Source organism: Notothenia rossii (genome assembly GCF_949606895.1).
Source record: "Notothenia rossii genome assembly, chromosome: 1".
NCBI classification, from domain to species: Eukaryota; Metazoa; Chordata; class Actinopteri; order Perciformes; family Nototheniidae; genus Notothenia; species Notothenia rossii.
Window position 1 is genome coordinate 75,947,648 of NC_136912.1, and position 13,031 is coordinate 75,960,678.

Genomic DNA, 13,031 nt, shown 5'->3' on the forward strand with positions numbered 1-13,031 from the left:
AGTCTGAAATGTGGCCCAGGTGCATCCTCTCTCACTGAGGTGGAGAGAGACAGTGGGAAGCTAAAAACCCAGGGCGCTCATCCATGGCAACGACACCACAGGAGCTGCGTGTGCCACCATCACACAGCTGAAATCTGCTATAACGGCTCATCCTGGTGGGCTCTGCCACTGCTGTATGGAACATTAGAAGTCAGTGTTGTAGAACAATATCTTTAAAATATTACTGGGGATGTGTTATGCATTCAGAGCACGAGTAAACCACAATAAAGCTAATCCATTTTAGGTTCCTCTGGCAGGGTCAGCGAAATGAAATGAAGTGTAATGAAACTTTTCCTCGGTATGACATTAAACAGAAGTCACAAACACGCGGCTGATGCCTCGTTTTATAACATTCTGATAATCCCCTCATTCCCTCCGTCTTATTTCGAGCACAACGGCCAAATGACCTCTGTTGGGAATATTGATTTGAATGGGAATGCCTGTTCGAGGCCTTTTAAAATCTGTGCGTCACCACCCGGGAGAGAAAATAACACACTGTTCTGTCGCTCGCTGTGAAAATGTCATTACACCAGCTGTCTCAGGCCCAATGCCCACCACAGCCACTCAGCTGGCTGCAGAAACTGACTGAATCACACCCCAGCTCTCACACACACACACACACACACACACACACACAGACAGACAGACAGACAGACAGACAGACAGACAGACAGACAGACAGACAGACAGACAGACAGACAGACAGACAGACAGACAGACAGACAGACAGACAGACAGACAGACAGACAGACAGACAGACAGACAGACAGACAGACAGACAGACAGACAGACAGACAGACAGACAGACAGACAGACAGACAGACAGACAGACAGACAGACAGACAGACAGACAGACAGACAGACAGCTACGGAGCTGCTTCTTGGAGAATTTGTAATAAGATGTTATGCTTATATTCCTACTTAACTTAAAGTGAGTGATAATGATAAATAATGTGTACTAATGTAATGATATGTATTCATGTTTCACTTTTGGTTGGGGAACTCAACATCTGCTGCTGGTAGATAGAGATGTCTGGTCCATATAAACTAGCTCATCTGCTTAATATGACTAATGGATTAGATTAAGCCGGGGTGATATGCATGCACTGTACTGTATGTATGTGTATGTGTGCTGGGATGGGATGGGGTGTAGTTGGGAGAGAGATTGTGTTTGTAAGCATTTTTACTCCCCTAAGAGTGAGAGTATGTGTGTGAGAGTCTCTGTGCATACATGCGCAATAAATCTGCATTAATTAGACGTGAGAAAAAAATCCGCAGCCAAAAGGTTTGGCAGGGAAAATGCTTCACGGAGGTGAAAAATGGCTGAAAAGGTGATTCAAGACATCTGTTTGTTTCACCTCCAACAGTTTCAAGAGTGAAATTATAACATAATGAACCACAGGCCTTCCCTATTTCAGCTTTTGTAAGCAAGGTTTTGATTAACTAATACAGTTAAAATGAAATGATTGTTTTGAGTATTTTGTTTGTGCAGCCATAATTCAAATATGATTAACCCACACGTACCATCATTTTGAGTATTCAAAGATCATCTTTGGTTTTTGCAATTAATCACCCAAAAATATTTAATTGAAATATATATTATATATAATATTACAACCTTTTGTTTTGTTTTGTGTTGTATAGTTGTTTGCCATCTCACATGCTGTCATTGAGAAGATCAATATCAATGTAATCTTAGTGTCCGATGTATGGAACTCGATGTGACAAACCAAAAGGATAAAATAAATACAACTTCAAGCAACTTTGTAAGACAGAAAAACAAGCAAAACAAATCTTCCTTTAACTCGTGAATTTGTGTTGTTTAAAATGAAAACCGAATGTGAGCAGCCCAGTTTCCATCTACAACCCCCCAGGACTGATCTGATGATGTCTGATGTTCAAAGTGCAGTCTAGATTTTAGATCAGTTTTCACTTAACTTCAGTCGCATCATGGGCCATTGTAAAGCAGAGTGTAACAGAAAATATCGAGAGCAATGGAGTAGATGAGAGCATAATGGACTGTGAACCAGATCTAAATTCACAAAATCATGAGTAGATGTAGGATCCATCCGCTCTGCTGATCCTCCGGCTTCCCTTTTATGTATTTTTCTTGAGGCAAAGATTCCTCAGGCGATTTAGAAACGACAGCATCTACAATCCTCAGAAGCCCGAGGCCAGAGCGGTGAGCGGGGCTTTATGCATGATAGCCTTTGTTAGCCGCTGTGTGTGTATGTGAGGGGATGCCCTGGAGTTGTCACATGCTGTAGGCTTATCTGCTCTCTCTCCTTCCCTTTCATCGCTCTTTCCTTGTCATTGCTTGTACTGTAAAGAAGACATAGTTAACAAACAGGATTTCTAGTTATTTTACCATCTGTAGTTGTGCATCCAAAAAAGAAAAAAACATTGTCATATACAAAATAGTGTCGGAAACTATTGTGAAAAGATTAATTCAATCCTGCCTTTGATGTTTTGGAATGAAATGATGCATTGCTATTGATTAAGTGTCTATTATAGAAAAAGCAGGACTTGCGCACTAAGTATGAATCTGAAATGTAAAGCACCCCAGATGTGAGGTGTACAAACTGAGAATCCAACCCCTTGAGAATTCCTCTTTGGCATGATAACAGTGATTATGTTACGATATAAATGCATTTATGAAATCTAAAAAGAAGTGCGGCAGGCAGTTGAAAGCTCATGGCTTTCAGGAGATGGAAAGAAATACAGGTCATAGTGCCACCGCTCCCCATGCACAGATTCTCCTGCGTCCCTTGCCCCAATTACCCTAGTGTTGTCTGCTATAATGACTTATCGCCAAGTGACGGAGAGAAGAAGGGGTGAGAGGGGGATGATGTGTGATCTCGCTGTTATGTTTCTTTCGTAAACGCACTGTTCCTTTCACCCAAATTCTTTACGACTTAAGACTTAGCAGGGGATTTATATTCACTGCTTGAGGCCCCGTGTTTGCTCCTTTTTATATGTAACTCAACCATTCACTTGGGATTAGTTAATTGTACGAGCTGCTATCTCTGCCTCTAGATCAAATGGTAAAGCTCACCTCCTGACCTTCAGCCAATCTTTATCTTCGACCTTAACTTACTTCTTCTTTTGTTGCCCAAATTGTCTCTGATTTGTAGTTTTCCCCCTTCTCATGTATGTTTTAAAATGATTTCAGTTACAGTATTCAACATGTTTCCCCCTAACTATAGTGCCATACATAGTTTTTGATGTTCAATTTGCTGAGGAAAAACAAGTTATCAATTTGGTGAATCAAAGTAATCGGTAGGTAAATGACATCTCACGCAGACATATTCTTCAAGTCAACACAAACATACCTTTAGTCCCACACTTTAACTCCTTGTCTCTTGTGGATTACTGCCGTGTTTTGGCTAAGTGCTCCTTTGTTCAGCTGCAATTAATTATGAAAAGGGATCAATGAGTGGTTTGGCTTCCCACTGCAGGTAAAGTGAAGGCATACCTCCTACTATCCAAAAGCTCTGCATGCAAGTGTGGGGGATAAGAGAAGAGGGGAAGAGAGTTTTGAAAATGTATTTTCCCATTGGGTTCTGATCTACAATTTTTTTTCAATAGCACACATTTTGACTTGATATTCTGGTTTACAATATAAGAGTGTTTCAAACAAGACAGATCAGAAGGAGATTATTTTTTAATTGATACATAATCCATCCAAAATGTTTGTTCTTAGTTTGAGATGCATCATAACAGATATATTCCTACAACGACTCTCAGACACTCCCTGTCTGGTTATCCCATTCAACCCTATTTTATACTGCAGACATTCTGTCAAAGATTTGTTTTCTACAACAATCCAAATGGAGGTAACACCTGATGATATCAGTCTGATATCTTAGACCCCATTTACACGCTAATGCATACGAAACGCAAACAAACCGAAAACGATATCAAAAAATGATTCCGTTCACACGAGACCGCTGGAGACGCTGTAGTACATATACCGGGCCTGTAAGTGGCGCTGTACTTTTGCCACAAAATACACCAAAAGCAGCGAAGAAGACCCCACGAGCATGGTTGCCATGGTTGCCCTTCTGTTTATGCCCCGCGGTAGATTTAGCAACATGTAATTCGTGTAGTTCTCCATGTCAACTTGTTGCTGATGGTGGTGGTAGAGGAGCTGTAGATTTTGCACTAACATCTGTAGCATGGTCAGTAGCAGTAGCCAGTAGCTACTGACAGTAGCTACTGACCATGCTACAGCAGTGAGCAGCAGAGGTGGGGAGAGGTGGGGCTATGGCTCATCGTTATCAGGTAAATGATCTTATAGGACACACAGAGCCGTTTACCCCCCAGAGTGTTATGTTTGCAGATCTATCCACCTTAGAACCCGTTGTCGTTTGCTGGGTCCGTTTTCCGTTACGGCCTCATGTGAACGAACACCGTTTGCTTTTCATGTAAACAGCACATCAGAAGACATTATAGTCCCTGCCCTGTTTCTCATGGACAGGTTTCTTCCTGTCGTAAATTGATGGAGTTCCCCTTTAAGTCACGAATGCACTTCAAATTGTGGAGTTCATATATCAAACAGATATCTTGCTATCATGAAGCTGAGCCTCAGATCATAGTGATACATTTAGAGGTCTGATGTCATAGCATAGGTTCATTTTATGTGGTGATTTGGGCTGTTATTTAAAGTCTGCACACCCATTAAACTGGCCACGTCCAAGCATATGAAACATTCAGTTGTTAAAATCACACACAAAATAAATGGCTGCTGATTTGTGTCTGTACTTTATGGACAGTGGAAGCTACTAATTTAAAGAAACACTCTTTGTATGGATTACATTCAGCCATAGAGGTAGGTTTAATGTCTGCACAGTAGTTCATTTGTTAAGTTCACTGTGAGGTTGTTGTATTGAGAACATTATATTGCAGATACATAATTTCAGTGGCTTTAAAACCGCACCATTTGACAAGCTGGCTTCTACCTTCCCAGAGGCAGTCTGTGAACATTTGGGGTGTGATATTAATGTGTTTACAGATTTGACAAAAGTGCTCCTAGCCTCTTAATTGGATATTGGATGTCTTCACTTTACCACCTTGGTAGAATAGCTCTTTATAAACGCGTTTAAAAGACGTGTCACTCAGACTTAGCTGGACGATATGTCAAGGTAATAATGACAAACGATGCACCTGAACTGGCCTTTAAGTCCTTATTAATGCACACACCCAACAGCGTCTGGATGTTTTAACATGAGGAAGTCACTTAGCCCATGCATTCTGATGTGATGATATTCAGGGTGGCAGCCTGCGCTCATCCATGCATGGATTCATCTATTCTCTAAGCGGCTGTGTTAAAATATTAGCATTTTTCTGCCATGTGGCCGTGAAGAAAAGGCTTTAGTCATAGTGCAGACACAGAGATGGTCCGTGCCTAGAAGTGTTTGTTGGACTGAGCAGCAAATCTCTTGCCTCTCATTCTGCTTCGGGTGCATACAAGCCTTGAAACGCAGGTGCTTCTGCTTTTTTTAGATGTAGGTTGGCTATATTCCACCAAGTTAACCACTTTTATGCCATCAACAATAGCATCCATGTGTAAGTACACTATAATAGTGGAAAGGATATATTTTACCTCTTGCTTTGATTAAGAGTTAATAAGGGTGGATGTACCTATTCATTACTGATTCAGAGGTACAGTACCACATCCCCCAACATCCTGTCTCTAATCCCTCCCCTGATAATCCTATCCACTTTTATCATGGTTTGCTCAGCATTGCCTCACAGTCCGATGGTCCTGGGTACAGACCTGCTTTTGGTTTTCTTTTTGAACTTTGCAAAACTCATACATTTCTTTCATGCATGAGTGTTAATTTCTTTTCAGTAAGCCCATTCTGTTGATTGGCTTTCTGTCCACAATGTACCATGCCCTATGCATTCTGGGTATGTTGCATTATTATTATAATTGGAATGGTGAGGTAGAGATCCATGACAGATACATTTTTCGTCATAATGTCTCGGAGTGATACTTTGAATTCTTCAGACCACAAATCACATTAAATGTCTTATGCTGAGCCAGCTGGTTGTCGAAATGTGGATTTAATAAAGGACTGGTTAGGTATTTTGGGAAATTCTTATTGGTTAACTTACACTTAAATGAGGAGATTTATACCACCATCATACCTTTTAGGTACATTCTGTAAAGTAAGAAGTTCAACCGCCACCAGCTTGGTTCTGTCAAAAGAGTAACAATGACCACCTGTGTGCAGCTCTGAAGCTCATTTAATGACATGTTGTCTCTTGTTTTCTGTGTAATAATAATATAAAAGACAGGATATGGTTTTATGGAAGCTCTGAAACGTGATTCAAATATGTATAGTCAATTATAAAAAACTGTATGTAAATGTGTTGCATCATTCATGCTCCACGCCACACTAAACAGCAGTCATTGATAATTAGCCCTGCTCAGCAACCGTTCTGACTCCTATAATTTACCTCTGACATTTCAAACCATGCAGGATTCTGACTGTCAGGGCTGTTTTCTGCTTGAGTGGGAGTTGATGAAATTATCATTTCTTTTTCCACCCACCTCCACCTCAACCTGATCCCCTCTCCTGGTGACAGTGTTGACTCATGGCGTTCACACTTCACTGCTCTTTTAGTGATGAAAGCTTTTTTTAGGAGAAACTATTTCAAGACAAATTTAGGAATCGTCCTGGCTTTCGAAGCAAACATTTGGAATCCTTATCCTAACTTGTTAATATGCAACATTTTCTTTGACAAGTTCATCCTCCTCCACCAAAAATACTGCTCAAATCCACTCGGTTGGTAAAAAATTGGTGGATTTTTAAAAATAACATAATTTAAAAGTTGACTCTCTGGGGTGCTTTCATCTCCTTCAACTAGAAATTCTTCGTAGCTGATGGCTTTTCCCAGGCCTTACAAGAAAATCATCTAAACAGCACAGGAGCAGCTGAAGTGGTGGGCAGTACTGCTGGTCAATGGGCAGACCATAATGACTCTGGCACACAGGATGGTGGAGGGTTTCTTTCTTTCTCTCTTCCCTGAATGTCCTTATTTCTCATTATATTCTCTCTCTCTCACTACTTTTTGCCCCTCTCTCCTTCCCTCACTCCTCCTCCTTCTTCCTCCTTTTTAAGTGGGAATGAAGGCTTATGAAGGCAATGACCCCAATACCAGTTTGCCAGGGATGAAGAGATGAATGGCATTAAATGAAACACAAAGACCTCCCTGCCCTGCGGAAACCATACACTGTATCACACACGATGAACTTCCAGACAATACGCGCTTACATCTCAAAGCACACCTGTTGTTCTGTTGCAAAAGCATGCATATTTCTCTGCCTTTGCTACAACTTTTTGAAGTATTTGAGAGTGGGTGTTTGTGAGTTTGTCACAGCAATAAAATATGTATTAAGGGAGATGCCCTCTGTTGTTTTGGCATTCTGAGTATGAGTGATGGTCCTTTTCCCAGGATGCACAGCGCTCTCAGCTTTCAAAGCCCAGTGGGAGGTTTTAAAGGCTACCAGATCACTATGCAATTCAGTTTGCAGAAAAAACTAAAACCTTTAAGCCATCATGAACTATATCTAAATCCATCCCTACTATTGTTCTAATCTCTTTGGAGAATAATATTTTGTGTTCACAAAAGCGAACATCAACATACACCGTGTTGATGTTTTTTGTTCGCATACTAATTTTTGAGCTGTCACTCAGATGGATTCCACATTCCTACTGGGGCTTTAATCCCACTCATACTTGTTCACTTCAAGAATAAGTGTAGGTGGTGGTGTGATTCCTAAAAAATATCAAAGTATGCTGTTTGATGTTCTGAGAAATGCAGAAAACATGTGTCATACTTAAATTAGCTACAAAATGGCCAGGGAATAACTGCAGAGAGCTTGTTGTGACCTTCAACTTTGTACTTGACCGAGTAATTAGATCAGCTTAATATTTTTAGTATTGGAGAAAATGTATGAGCCAGAATAGCTGACAGACATATAGAGGTTAAAATGTCATATTTGGAATATTTAGTTGGTTAAAAATGACTTTTGCATACTAAACACGACTCAAAATGTCATTTATAATCCATAGTAGGGATGACTGTAGTCTCTTTCACTTATGGTTGCACAGACACGCAACAAGCGGCAGTAATGAAATCCTTTGCTGTCAGAGGGGCTTAGACCTGTTTCAGACGGTTTCCTTTTTTATTCCCCTTTAATAAAAACAGGATTACCGTGTCCCAGCTACAGCATATACCTATGATATAGAGGCTTGGCACTGACAGACAGTTGCACATGGGGCTCATCCCTTCAACTCTTTGACCTGTGGGACAAGCTTGTAGAGCGAGAGAAACGGTATGCATGTGGCATTTGTATCAAAGGGACTGCCTGCTAATTGTTAATTGCTATAGAGTGGAAAGCTAACACGCAACACCACTGTCGCATATGCATGTTGATACTAGCTTGCCTTAATGTATGGAAAAGTAACTTACTCTCCTAGTTTCTTAATCTATTTAAAGGAGCATTCCACCATGTCAATATCAATATGCTAGTTGTCAAGGGGAATCCTACTTAGCCTGTTTTAAAAGATGTGTATAATTAATTTGTAGCAGTATTGAGTTGTGTCATGGGAAGTGTGGGATGTAATTTAGTGTTTTTATACCTCATTACAATGTGGCACTACAGGCTACATATCTCAATGTTGTATTCATCTTTCTATTTCGAAATGACCAACAAGTCATGTATACCATGGCTTCAGTTTATCTTTCAGGAAGCACAAAATACATTTGATTAGTGTCCACATTTTGGTCTTTGTTTCATCCATAAATACTAACATGATGATTGAAGATGTACTATATCAAGAACATTATTTGAGACGGCTTCAGTATGAATAATGAATTTAGACATCTTGAATATTAACTGTAGATGTAAATGACATTGTCTATACAGAACAGATCCCCACAGCCTAATTTCCATTTCCTCACTATGTTGAATTAAGGTTGTATCCGTGGAGATTTGTATCATTATACATTACATACATGTGTATCATACTGTGAACAAATTACAGTTTTTGGAAACAAATGCGGAACACAACAACCAGTGAACAGTTTTTGTTTTGTGAAATTGTAAAACATTTATTTTAAGGTTACCCCCTACCCAGTGTCATTTATGTCCCAACCAATAAAAGGTCACGGCAGCTCATCATGCATATGCATTATTCATCTCTACTATACACAGCAGTTATAAAATTCATTGTAATACCAACTCCAGGTAAATGCATTATTGATGATATTTAATGATGTTGAATTAGCATACGGGAAAAGAGTTGTGCCATGCCTTGAGCACTCTCCCTTGCATAACATTGAAATATCTTTGCCAGACCGACACCCCCTGTGTTGTAATGAGGAATGTGTTTATGCACTTTAATTTCCACTAGAGTAAAGTAAAGTGCCCTGAGGCAGAGGCAAAGCACTGAGAGAATGCTCACTTGCATATGCAGGGACTGCCATTGTGTGTGTGTGTGTGTGTGTGTGTGTGTGTGTGTGTGTGTGTTGACTAATTCAACACACACACAACGTTCATGTCGCTTTTAAAATCTGCTATTTTTTCTAACTTAAAGATGTTATTGTGTTAGCATGCTACACTATTGCACGTCATATGTTGCAGACTCAACATTATGGTTACAGATCCGTTAGCTACATATCAGTTTACACTTTTTTAAAGCTTTTCTTCTTGTGATGTATGCTATAAATTCTTGCTGCTCCATTGACCTAATTTCCAAACAGTGACCATTAAAACTTGATGTCATACGTGTCTGATGTGTAGCAGGAGATGGATGTGAGCTTTTGTCCTTCTACACTTTATGTTGTCATGTGTGAGGATGCACGCCAGCTTGCATTTGTTCACCTGACTTTGTTGTTGACGGAGGCTGCCACGGTTACAGTTTCCATCATTTATTTTTGGCACAGTGTTTTTTATTTTCTCGAGCTTGGTGCAGCTTGTCTTGCCTCTTAAGTCTTACATGTTTTCCTGTTGTTAGGTGTTATCTTGCCAGAGGAATCGGTGGATAGGAGATCAGAGCCATCTCCTTGCTCTCCTCTCCCTCCTTTGCTCATCTTTTGTTCTCCGTTCAGGGCTTAGCGGAGGAGGAAGGTAGACATTAAGGTGTACTGTAACAATTTGGCAGAAGGGAAATGAGGAGATGTTATCGCCAAGTGATCTGGATACAATACAAATTGGTTTTGCTGATACCTGCAATACACCACCTGTCTCTCTTCCCTTCCCCCTTTCCCTTCCGCATTAAGATCCTCTCCCTTATGTATTATATCTCTAATCATCCCTCATCCCTGATCTCCTCCCTTTCCCTCCATTTTCCCCTTATCCACCCCCATCCCTCCTTCACCCTGCTTCTCTGAGACACCCATAAACAGAGACTATATCGGTGTTGCTGCTCATTTTTTCCCCCCATCCATAAAGCGCAATGATGGGTCATCCGTTTCCCTGCCAAATCATGTTGTCTTTGTTCATTTCTACCCGCGCGAGAGATGTGTTTATTATTGGCTGCTTTTTATTTCCTGCATACTAGATTGTTGAAACAATGCCACTTTAATATTATAAAAGAGTTGAAAGAGATAGGCAGCCTAGGAATTCAGACTGATGAAAATCCATACAAAAACAAAAGAGCCTTCTCACCTAGAAAAATGCTTTGTGTCTTCACTTCACTGTACATCATATCCTGCAAAACGTCTAATAACATTTTGTAGATAAAAAAACACTAGCACTAGTGCATCAGAGATGGTTGTTTTTAACATATTTGTGTCTGTTGTTAAACATTTTAAACACACTTTTTCTTTGCATTTCGTGCTTATTTTTACCAGTTAATTTACCACCGAAAAAAATAAACATCCCCCATATACAGCTTACAGTATTGGTTAGCAGCACAAAAAATAGCAATGCATTTTGTTTTACAGGGAACATTTGATTAAGGAATGAAGGAAAAATAAATAACTGCACGCAATAAAATACAGTAAGCTAGGCTCATGGGCTCATACCTACGGGTAACCCCTTTCACATTAACATTGTCATGTCATGCATTGTCAAGTGTTAATTATGTTTTAAAACATACAGCTGTCAGTGTGCTGTTTGTTTCCACTGTGGTGAAGGCTCTGCCATTGCCACTGGATATTTTTCTGCAAGTGAGAAGAGCTTTGTGGAACAGTATGGAGACCCCAACACTGAAACTGATCTCTACTGACGGGCACCACAAAGCCAAGGCAAGGTCACGCAGCTCTCTGTCCCGCCGTCCTCCTCCTGGGCATGCAGAGTTCAAAGGCTTCCCGTCTGTCGCTGGCTCTTTTTCTACTCCATTTCTCCCTCGTGTTTGTCAGTTTCTGGTTCAAATATTAAAAAGCTTAGGAATATTGTCTTTTTACTGTATGCTAGATGAGCTGGTTATTACATGCTGACTAGCTCTTTTCCGAGCTGCAGCAGAAACCAGGCTAATGACTAAGCTCTTAACAGCCTGCATTACCCACATGCTGGAAATCAGGTTATTTTTTCTATCTGCAACTCTTCCAGGTTGTGTTTTTAATAAAAGAGAGATGACGAAAACGATGACTACAAAGAGTCCTGAGGGACTTAGTGGCCTACTAACGTCTGCCTACGCACACACACATTTAGTATCCAGACACACTCATGCAAATACAAAAATATCACTTTCTCTTTCACTAACCACACAGCTGTCCTGACCTTAATCTGGGTTGCTGCTGGCTGCTGTGTGTAACACCACCTTTTTGTATATGCTTGCATGAGAAGTGCTTTAATTTGTTTGTGACAATGAAGCTCTATTTCATCACTCTTTGTCTACACATTTTAACTGGTGTCTTAGATATTCATTCTTTGCAGAATCACAAAAAAAACCTACAGCTAAGAAGTCCATTCATCCAGAGCTGTCATGCTCAAGAACCATCTAAATATCAACTTCAGGAGGAATGATCCTATGATGTGCCTTGTCATAAGAATGGATAGGGGATTTGCCTTACATATCTAATCTCTTCACTTCTGAAATAATTGGACATCCACCTTGGGATCATCCCATCAGAGATGTAAGGAGATTACCATTTATACACATGGAAGGAAAGTGAATGAGGGATTGAAAGGAACATTGGGAATCTTCTAATGAGACATGTGCATGGACAGAGAAATACATGTTGTCTACATTAAGTCTTTACTTAGACTCCAGATGAAAGGGGAAGCTGCAGTTTTTAAGTTGTTAATAGTTTACATTTAGAAAGTTTGCCTGTGCAATCTGGATTTCTATTTGGTACAGTTGTGCTTTCTTTGTTGAGTACTTTTTTTGAAGATTGTTTCAAACTTTGATTTTTTACTGAACTTCATATGGAATGTACATTGTCCATAGCAATTGCAGAAAGAGAGTTTCTCAAGTGCCCTAGACTTTGATGAAATCAGATTGTAGGCAGGAATAGAGGAGTAATATGTCTCACTTGTGACTGATCTGAAATTGCCTCTTTATTCCCTCACTGCCGTCTGCAAAAGCTTGTGGAGGCACCTATGGACTCTTTTTTGAATGAGTGCTTTAACATTTTATTAAAGCCTTCATAGCTTTGTGGCTAATGCAGTTTAAGAAAAGCAATTTCCTAGAAGGCTGTGTTGTGTATTTAATGCTGGGGAAATGCGATATAGATGAAACGCATTTTCTATCGGCATATGAATGTTAGATTCAGGTGTCAATGAGCCTCCCATTTGTAGGCACTATTACTACTCTATGCACTATTCTCATCTATTCATTAATGACATATATAACAACCCATACAGTTAAGCTTTGGGTCTTTGTTATCTGCCAAAAAATGATCAAATGTCTTCAATCTACAGTTGTATTGAAGTGCCATATTTAAATGAGGTTGAAATTGCCTTTAGATCAGCAATGATGTCTGTAGCCCAGATGAAGAAAGTCATCAGAAAACAAAATGCTTTATATTAA

General features: G+C 40.0%; 1 protein-coding gene across 5 annotated transcripts in view; it reads left to right on the plus strand.

Moving 5' to 3' along the window:
• lrp8 (low density lipoprotein receptor-related protein 8, apolipoprotein e receptor) overlaps positions 1 to 13,031 on the plus strand; it is a 163,354-nt gene that overhangs the window by 34,623 nt on the left and 115,700 nt on the right. The window lies entirely within an intron of this gene.